The sequence below is a fragment of the Triticum aestivum genome, chromosome 2D (assembly GCF_018294505.1).
Source record: "Triticum aestivum cultivar Chinese Spring chromosome 2D, IWGSC CS RefSeq v2.1, whole genome shotgun sequence".
NCBI lineage: Eukaryota > Viridiplantae > Streptophyta > Magnoliopsida > Poales > Poaceae > Triticum > Triticum aestivum.
This window is the reverse complement of record NC_057799.1, coordinates 605,598,927-605,607,374: the sequence shown is the minus strand read 5'-3', so window position 1 is coordinate 605,607,374 and position 8,448 is coordinate 605,598,927.

Here is an 8,448-nt window from a genome sequence, read left to right as displayed (position 1 = left end):
GCTTTCGGTCTACGAGGGTACGTGGACAACACTCTCCCCTCTCGTTGCTATGCATCACCATGATCTTGCGTGTGCGTAGGAATTTTTTTGAAATTACTACGTTCCCCAACAATTACATAGACTAATCGGTCTAAATTGCATAATATTTGTCGGTGCAGCCACCTTTGGAATCAGCACGATGGTGGTGCTGTTCCACCCTTCAGGTATCGTGCCTGTGTTAATTGCTTCCAACACTTCCTTCACCGGATCGTCCTTGATCATACTCTAAAACCGCTTGTAAAAAGCCGCATGTAATCCATCCGGTCCAGGAGCCTTGAAATCTCCTATACTGAAAAGAGCTCGGCGAACATCCTCCTCATTGAACGGCGCCAGAAGGGCCTCGTTCATCTGCACCGATACTTTAGGCACAACTTTTTGTATTACTTCCTCATTTGGTATATTCACCTGCGAGGTAAACAAGTTAGTAAAGTAAGCTTGTATAATGTTCGCCATTTCTGCTTGCCCTTCGTGCACCACTCCATTCTCATCTTGCAAACTCTTTATGGTGTTTTTCTTCCTTCTAGCTGAGGCATACATGTAAAAGAAGTTTGTGTTTCTATCCCCATGTTTTAACCAATTCGCTCGGCCTCTCTGCACCCACTCCATTTCTTCCTGTTCCAGCAGGTTCTCAATGACTAGCAGTATCTCCTTTTGCCTACCTATGGCTGCATCTATAGCCGGATCCCTCCTCAGGTCCTCCAGTTCTGCCTTGAGGGCTGCCATCCTCTTTTTCGGTCTCTTCAACACTTCTCTATCCCACTTGTGCAACTCTGTGTGTACAGCATCAACCTTTGGCTTAAAGGGCCCAATCCCTAGCATCGCCGCACGTTGCCACGCCGTTCGTACCACCTCCTCCACTGTTTCCTCCTTTAGCCATCTTGCTTCGAACCTTCGCTTGACTCCACTTGGCCTGCTCTGCTCCGCGTAAAATTCAGTGTTCACCACCAAGGGTCGATGGTCCGACTTTGTCATTTCCCAATTCAGCACTCCCACATGCGGGAACAGGATATTCCATCGTGAGTTACACACCGCTCTATCCAATCGCTCCTTGATCCGTCCTCTGCTCCACGTAAAGCTGTCCCCCAACGCCCCCATATCATCTAGGTTACAGTCAACCAAAGCATCTTTGAACCCTTGCATCTGACGCCGCTCCCGTGCCGCTCCCCCTCCTTCTCATGAGCAAAGAGGATTTCATTAAAGTCTCCAAATACCATCCAGGGTACATCCATGACCTGGTGTAACGATCGTAGATAGTCCCAAGATTTATGCTTATGCTCTCTTGTCGGTTCTCCATAGAAGCCTGTACATCGCCACTTCCTCCCATCATCAACAATGACATCAATAAAGTTACTCGTTACATCGAGTTTTGTAATGTCCATCCCCCTTCTCCAGAACATCACTAGACCTCCCGCCCTACCATCACTCGGGTCGACCAGCCTCTCCTGGAACCCTAACTTGGTCATCAACTTCTCTGCCCCCGCGTCAGACAAATGTGCTTCTGACAGAAATAGCACATCTGGTTTATAGCACCTCTGGACCTCCAGGAGTGCCCGAACTGCTCGGGAATGACGTATCCCGCGGCAGTTCCATCCTAAGAGAATCATTGGGCCTGGCGGTCCCCCGAGCCAGGGGCCGCCAATGTTGCCAAGTCCATAGTTACTGTCTCGTCCACCTTATGCCTCTTACTTCCCTGCGAGTTTGTGTCATCCTCCCCCTCCTCTCTATCTTCTCTGCATGCTTCATTTGACTCTATCTGATCCCCCACTTTACCATCAGTCAACAGCATCTGCGATCCAACCCCCTGGTTCTTCTCGTCAAACTCCAAACGTCTTTTAAAGGAGCCGTCTGAGTGAGATAAGCTCGGATGTTTAACCGGGCTACTAGCTGTACTACGCAGATCATCATCGGTCCTTTCTTTTGCAGTCTGATTCCTCCATACTCCACCTCCTCGTCCTCCTCTTCCTCCCTGAGTGGCCTTTGTCCCTCTCCCTTCCTGCCCCATTTGCGCCCATTGTTCATCTCTTCTAAACTCCGGAGCGATTAGAGAAATAGGGTATATTATAGCACTTTCATCATGAACTCCATTACCATGCTCCTTGGCGACATGACTAACCAAGCCACAAACTCCACAGAATACCGGCATCTTCTCATATTCAAAATCAAAAAACACCTTCTTCTGCCTTAGCGTAAGACTTGCACATCTCGTCAGAGGTTTTCGCACATCCAAAGTGACTCTCACTCTAATTCCTCCACCTTGCCCCTTGACTGATCGCTCATCCACTCGTTCCACATCCCCTGCCTTTTTTGCTAGTTGCCTAGCAATACTAGCAGATCTCATTTTCTCCTTTAACCCCATCACCCTCATCCACACCTGGTAGGTATATAGTTCAACCTCCTTCACCTCTGACCATCCATCATAAGGAGCCAGCAGAACCGGGCAGTTCCTAAATATCCATGGTCCTTCGTTCATCATCCTCTCCCAATCTCCCAAACAACTCATCTGCACCGAAAACAAATTGTCCTCAATTGCCCTAAACTCTACTTCTTCCGCCAGGTTCCACGCCGACCTCATGTTACCATAAAAGGCACCATGGCTGAACTTTTTGTTGGTATGAACCCTAGCCAGCGCCATGAATTCAGCATCCTTCTCCAACTCTTCCAGATCTTCCTCCAGTACCACGTCTTCCTCCTCATCCTCCTTGAGATTCATGTACTTGAGCTTATCGTTCAGCCAATCCTCCTGCGACACCTTAGCTCCATCCATCGACCCTTCCGACCCCCAGTCTCCCTTCGCATTCGCCTTCCCTCCCTCCTGCTCCTTGGTCTTCCGCCCATTAACCCTAGATGTGGACGAGTCAACACTTGCCATGATCGCCCCACCTAGGTCAGTTGTTCCCTCGTGTTGCACCCTCTGGATCGCGAGGACCTCGCCGGACTGAAGACCAGATACAAGATCCGATCTAGCCTCGTCGTAGTCAAGAGGTCTCCTCGGCCGCTGCCTAGGAGAAGGAAACCCTAAAGGGTACGTGACGTTTATTTATAAGTAGTCCGTAATTTGTTACGTGCACGTGACACATGTGGTAAGCAATCTAAAAAGTTCAGAAAGAAAAGGAAAATGATTGGGATCACCCGACGGATAACGACGTGTGCGTCTGCCACCTCCGTGGCCATTGAATCGGATTTTAACCAGATGGCTAGGAGCAACGTATCACCTAGATTAGGTTTTCCAACTGAGTCGTTGTTGCAATTTCCCCCACCGCAACAACTGGTGTGTTGCGGGATCTGGATCTCGATCTCCCCGAGAGCAGTGGCCATCGGTGCTTCTCTCGAGCTCCCCATCAAGGCGACGCCTCCTTGCGCTGCTTCGACCACCGTATTGAACTGATGCGCTAGCCAAGTTTCTCAAAAGTCAACAGGAAGACCTTAGACGTGGGGTCGAGATTAGATCACAACTACTTTTATATTAAATAGTGCGTTGGGCAGGATTTGATCCCAAGACCTTGTGGCTTCGATACCATGTTGAACTGATGCGCTAGCCAAGTTTCTCAAAAGTCCGAACTGAGGCAACGTATTTTAACACGCCGCCACCGACGCTCGCCACCGACAGCACGCCGACGAGGCGCCGTCGCTGCCGCTTGCCTCCACCATGAACACCGGCCGTCGTGGTGCGCCCGCACTCAAGTTCTGTCGTCCTGGGAAAGCATCGGCGTCCACGTCCACCTCGAGGAGATGCATCCATCGTTGCCTCGCCGTCACGAGGGAGCATCGACCTTTCTTTCGGCTGTCGTGGTCGCTACTTGCTGCTCACTACAGCGAATATCTGCAAGAATGTCTCGGTTGCAAAAAAACTATAACAAGACCTCTGTTAGAAGATAAATTAAATTTCAATGAGACCTCTTTTGCCAAAAAATACAACAAGACCTTTGTTGCAAAAAAAAACTATAACAAGATATCTGTTGCAAAAATAATCAGCAACTTGACCTATGTCACAAAAAAAAATCGCAGCATAACCCGTGTTGCGGAAATATTCTACAACACGACATGTGTTACAGTTGTAGCTTGTTCTGCCGGGTTGTTTCCGCCGCCTTGGCGATCGTCGAGATGAGCTCACAGGTGTACAAGGCCTTCCGCGTCACCGTCACAGCCACTCCCAGAGCTGCAAGCTCCATAACACCACACTCTACACTGTATGCTACTCCCTCCGTAAACTAATATAAGAACGTTTAGAATACTAAAGTAGTGATCTAAACGCTCTTATATTAGTTTACAGAGGGAGTACTTACTAACTAAGCAAGCGTCAGTTAGCAATCAAACGACAACAAGGGGTGGGATGTATAGGACGCCGCGTTATGGCTTTCGCATTATCTCTCTGTATTTCTGTCGGAAAATAATTCAGACATTTTATGATCACACATAACGTATAGGATTCAGGGTTTTGGTTACCGCTCGAGATATTCGGTTATCGGGCGGTAACCGCAGATCTCGGTGCCCAACAAGAAATCACCTTACCGAGCAAAATAGCCCAAATTTTTGTATTTATAAATGAATTTTGACTAAATTTTGGATTAATTTATTCGGATTTAAAATTCATTCGAAAATTTCATTCGGTACTCTGTATTTGTCGGCTACCGTGGTAACTAAAAATCTTGGTGCCCCATGAGATTTTCTTTTTCATCTGGGATCAAAGACCTTGGTAGGATTTGAGGATGTTCGTCTTAGAATCTAAATTATTTTGATATAGCATTCTTTTCTTATAGTTGTTTCTAGAAACACAATACAAATTAAACGCACACGTTTTTGTATACTTTCACGTACAATCACCTATATGAACGCACGCGCTCACATGCTACCTCTTAATGAGCATCTCCGAGAGACTGAGACGATAAATCTTGAGATCGACAAATTCACTCCTCGTAGTCGACGGAAACGTTATCTCAAAATAAAATAAACGAACATCGTCAGGAACACTTGAATAAATACAAAAAACCCTCGGTAGGTCGGTTCCACCGCAAGCAAGATATTCTTAGGACTACCAATTTAAAACTTTGTTAGCCCAAATGTGTGCAAGGAGCTGTCGGTTTTGCCCATTATGTCAGTACTCTTTTTGTTCTACTTCCTCTGTCCATGTCAAAAGACGCTCTTATATTATGGGATGTATTAGTGTAAAAAATGCTATTATATTATGAGACGTATTAGTGTCAAAAATGTTTTTATATTATGAGACGGATGGAGTAGTTTATAAGGTGTGCATATTTTCAAGGCTTAATTTTAGTCATCAATTTAATCAGTAATATATGAATCATGCTACTTCTACAACAAACCATTGATGAGATACTATCCGTGGCACACAACCCACATTTAATTGGTTAAATTCATGATTAAACTTGAATCTCAGAAATTGTCTGCACCTTATTATGATCTGGAATGAAGATAGTATAAGTTTTCATTGTTCACATCCGCAAAAAGTAAAATAAAAGAATTCATTGATGTGTTCTCTTTTGTGACACATAATCCACATTTATTGGTTAAATGTTAAACTCAAAGTTCAAAAACATGTGTATCTTCCTTTTTACTCTTTTCGTGTTAAAAATGCTTTTATGTTATGGAACGGAGGAGGAAGTAAGTCGGATGGGTGTAGTAACCGGAGTGCAGAAAGAAGTGATCTATTACGAGCATCCAGAAGAGTACCGTTGAACGCCCGAAATTGAAAGAAGCATACCGAGGTCAGAGGGCATGGTTATTCAATGCTGCTGCACTGCACATGCATGTGAAATACTCGTCTATATATGTGTTGCATGCGACATTTGTAAGTTTTCAAAATGTGGAAAATTTTCACGGATACAGTATATAGTAGTAGAACAATAAGTGCGAATGGACATGCAGATCGTGCCATCTTTCCAACATCTGATTGTTGTCTCAGATGGTTGCTTGTTCATTCAATATCATCGTCATCATCATCTTCTTTTTAACATCAGTACAGACACAATCGCTCATATATATATGCGCATACACTCACCCTACCTCTATGGGCACCTTCGAAAGATTAAGCATGCATATTATCTTAAGATTTTATGAGGTCATCATAGACGTCTCGTAGTTGACAACTGAAGGTGTATCGCCGAAAATCCTGAAATAAATCCAGAATCAATGCGAGCATCAGGACTTGAACCCTGATGGGCCAGGGATACGACTACCCACCTAACCATTCAACCACGGGTTGGTTTGCATATATGTCTTGTAGTACCCCTCATAACTCATACTCCCTCCGTCCTAAAGTAAGTGTCTCAACTTTATACTAATTTTAATATAAAGTTGTACAAAACTTGAGATAGTTATTTTGAAACGGAGGGAGTAGTATTGTATGAGTACATTTTTGTTGTTCGACAAGACGACAACCATATTTCCAACTCGCGACGCATGCATGAATGACTCGTCTTGATCATGTGAGTTCACACGCAGCAGGGCCGTCTCCAGAAATTGGGGGCCCCGGGCGAAAACAAAAATGTGGCCCAAAATTTAGAAAAAATCACATAATAGAAAAACTTATATGCGTAAAGGTTACACTCACTTTATTATATAATTTCAAGTATGTTATATTTGTACCTTATTTAGCATATATCAAATACTAATGCTAAAAGGGTAAAAGGATAGCAAAGCAATAAGCTAGCTTCAGGTTCTACCAAAAAGGAACATTCGTCTAGTATTTTAGGTTTGGGAGTCTCTCACCAAATATCTACCAAGGGCACCCGTTAGAGATTGATCCTCGACTTCCAATCTTTGTTTCTTCCTAATTCTAGTAGACATGATGAAGATTCAGAAACAAAATCTAATGAATTATAAGTGATCATTGATCAAACGGAATCTAATTAGTTACAAATAGTAATGATTGCTACATTACAAGATCATTCAAATACAAAGAAAATAAATTGAAAAAAGAAACTTGCTCTTGTGAAGATTAAAACACAGTCTGTAGTCTGCGTCGATGTATTCCTCAATCCTGATCAAAGCAATGAATGGAACCAAGGTTCACAACTGTTGCGTCTTCACAGCAGCAAGACGATCGGTCGATCGATGGGATCGGATGGGAGGCAACTGCGCGGGCACCGCAAGACTGCTAGGGCCTGGTGTAGGGCGAGGGTTTGGTGCTTCCTCAATCGCCGGTCGCCGGTTGCGAGACCGAGGCGGCAGTTCGCTGCTGTTCGGCTGCAATCGCTGGAATCGGGCGATCTGTAACCACTCTTTCCATGGTGCCATTGGGCCTCTAACCTTCTTTGTTGTAGTCTATAATTTGGGCCTCTAGCAGCCCAGACCCCCAGTAAGCAGCAAAGAAACCACGACTCGTGTACACGTACATTGGTTGCCTAAAAAAATGTACACGTACATTGGTTTTCTGGTTTTTTAGCGATCTTTCAGCGAAAGAGAGGCAAACGAAGCGGTTTTCCTCTCGACGGGGGCCCCACGATTTTGGGGGCCCTGTGCAATCGCTCACCTCGCTCCCCATCATCGACGGGCCTGCACGCAGACAACGTTGACACTGTATTTATTTATCAAATGGGCAGCCCATTTATGTCCCAACACTTATTGGTATGGGTGACCCTATGTCCCTATGTCTCTATGTGGATACGTGTTAGACAATCAGATCCGATCTAGCTCGGCAGGACTTGTCTTCTCTCCCCTCTTGTTGTTATTAAGGCCAATTCCACCGCGCGACCCCAAACGGACGTTCACTTTGTCCGGATTTGATCCGTTTGGGTAGGGCAATGGGGTCCTGTCCGTGCCTGTTCTGGGATGCGGTGGCCGTGCGCCCAGCGCGCGGCCGCATCCTTTGGCTCCATCCTGTCCGCCACGGCCAAAAATGCCCATATATTCCTCATATCAAAACAAGTTTGCATGTCCAAATATTAATTGTCTGAAAATAAAAATAGTTTTACAACCCAATCAAAATTGTCTTAATAAAATAGTTACAACCAAATCAAAATTGTCTTGAATGAACATAATGAACCAATACATATATTGATTGCCAATGTGACTCCACACGTGCTCAACCATGTCATTTTGAGGATTCATATGAGTGTGTCAATCACGCAGTTCACGATGGAATTAGATAAACTGTTCAAACGTGGCCGGTTCTTGGTGCAGGGGCTCAACATTTTCACCTTGATAATCAAATCCTTGGTCGAAGATCCTGTCATCACGCTCGTCCTCGACGATCATGTTGTGCATGATCACACAAGCAGTCATCACCTCCCAAAGCTTCCCTTCATTCCATGACAGTGCAGGGTTTCGAACGATACCGCGTCTGGATTGAAGCACACCAAAAGCACGTTCCACATCCTTTCTAGCACTCTCTTGCATTTGGGCAAATCTCTTTCTCTTCTCACCTTGGGGGTTCGAGATTGTCTTCACAAA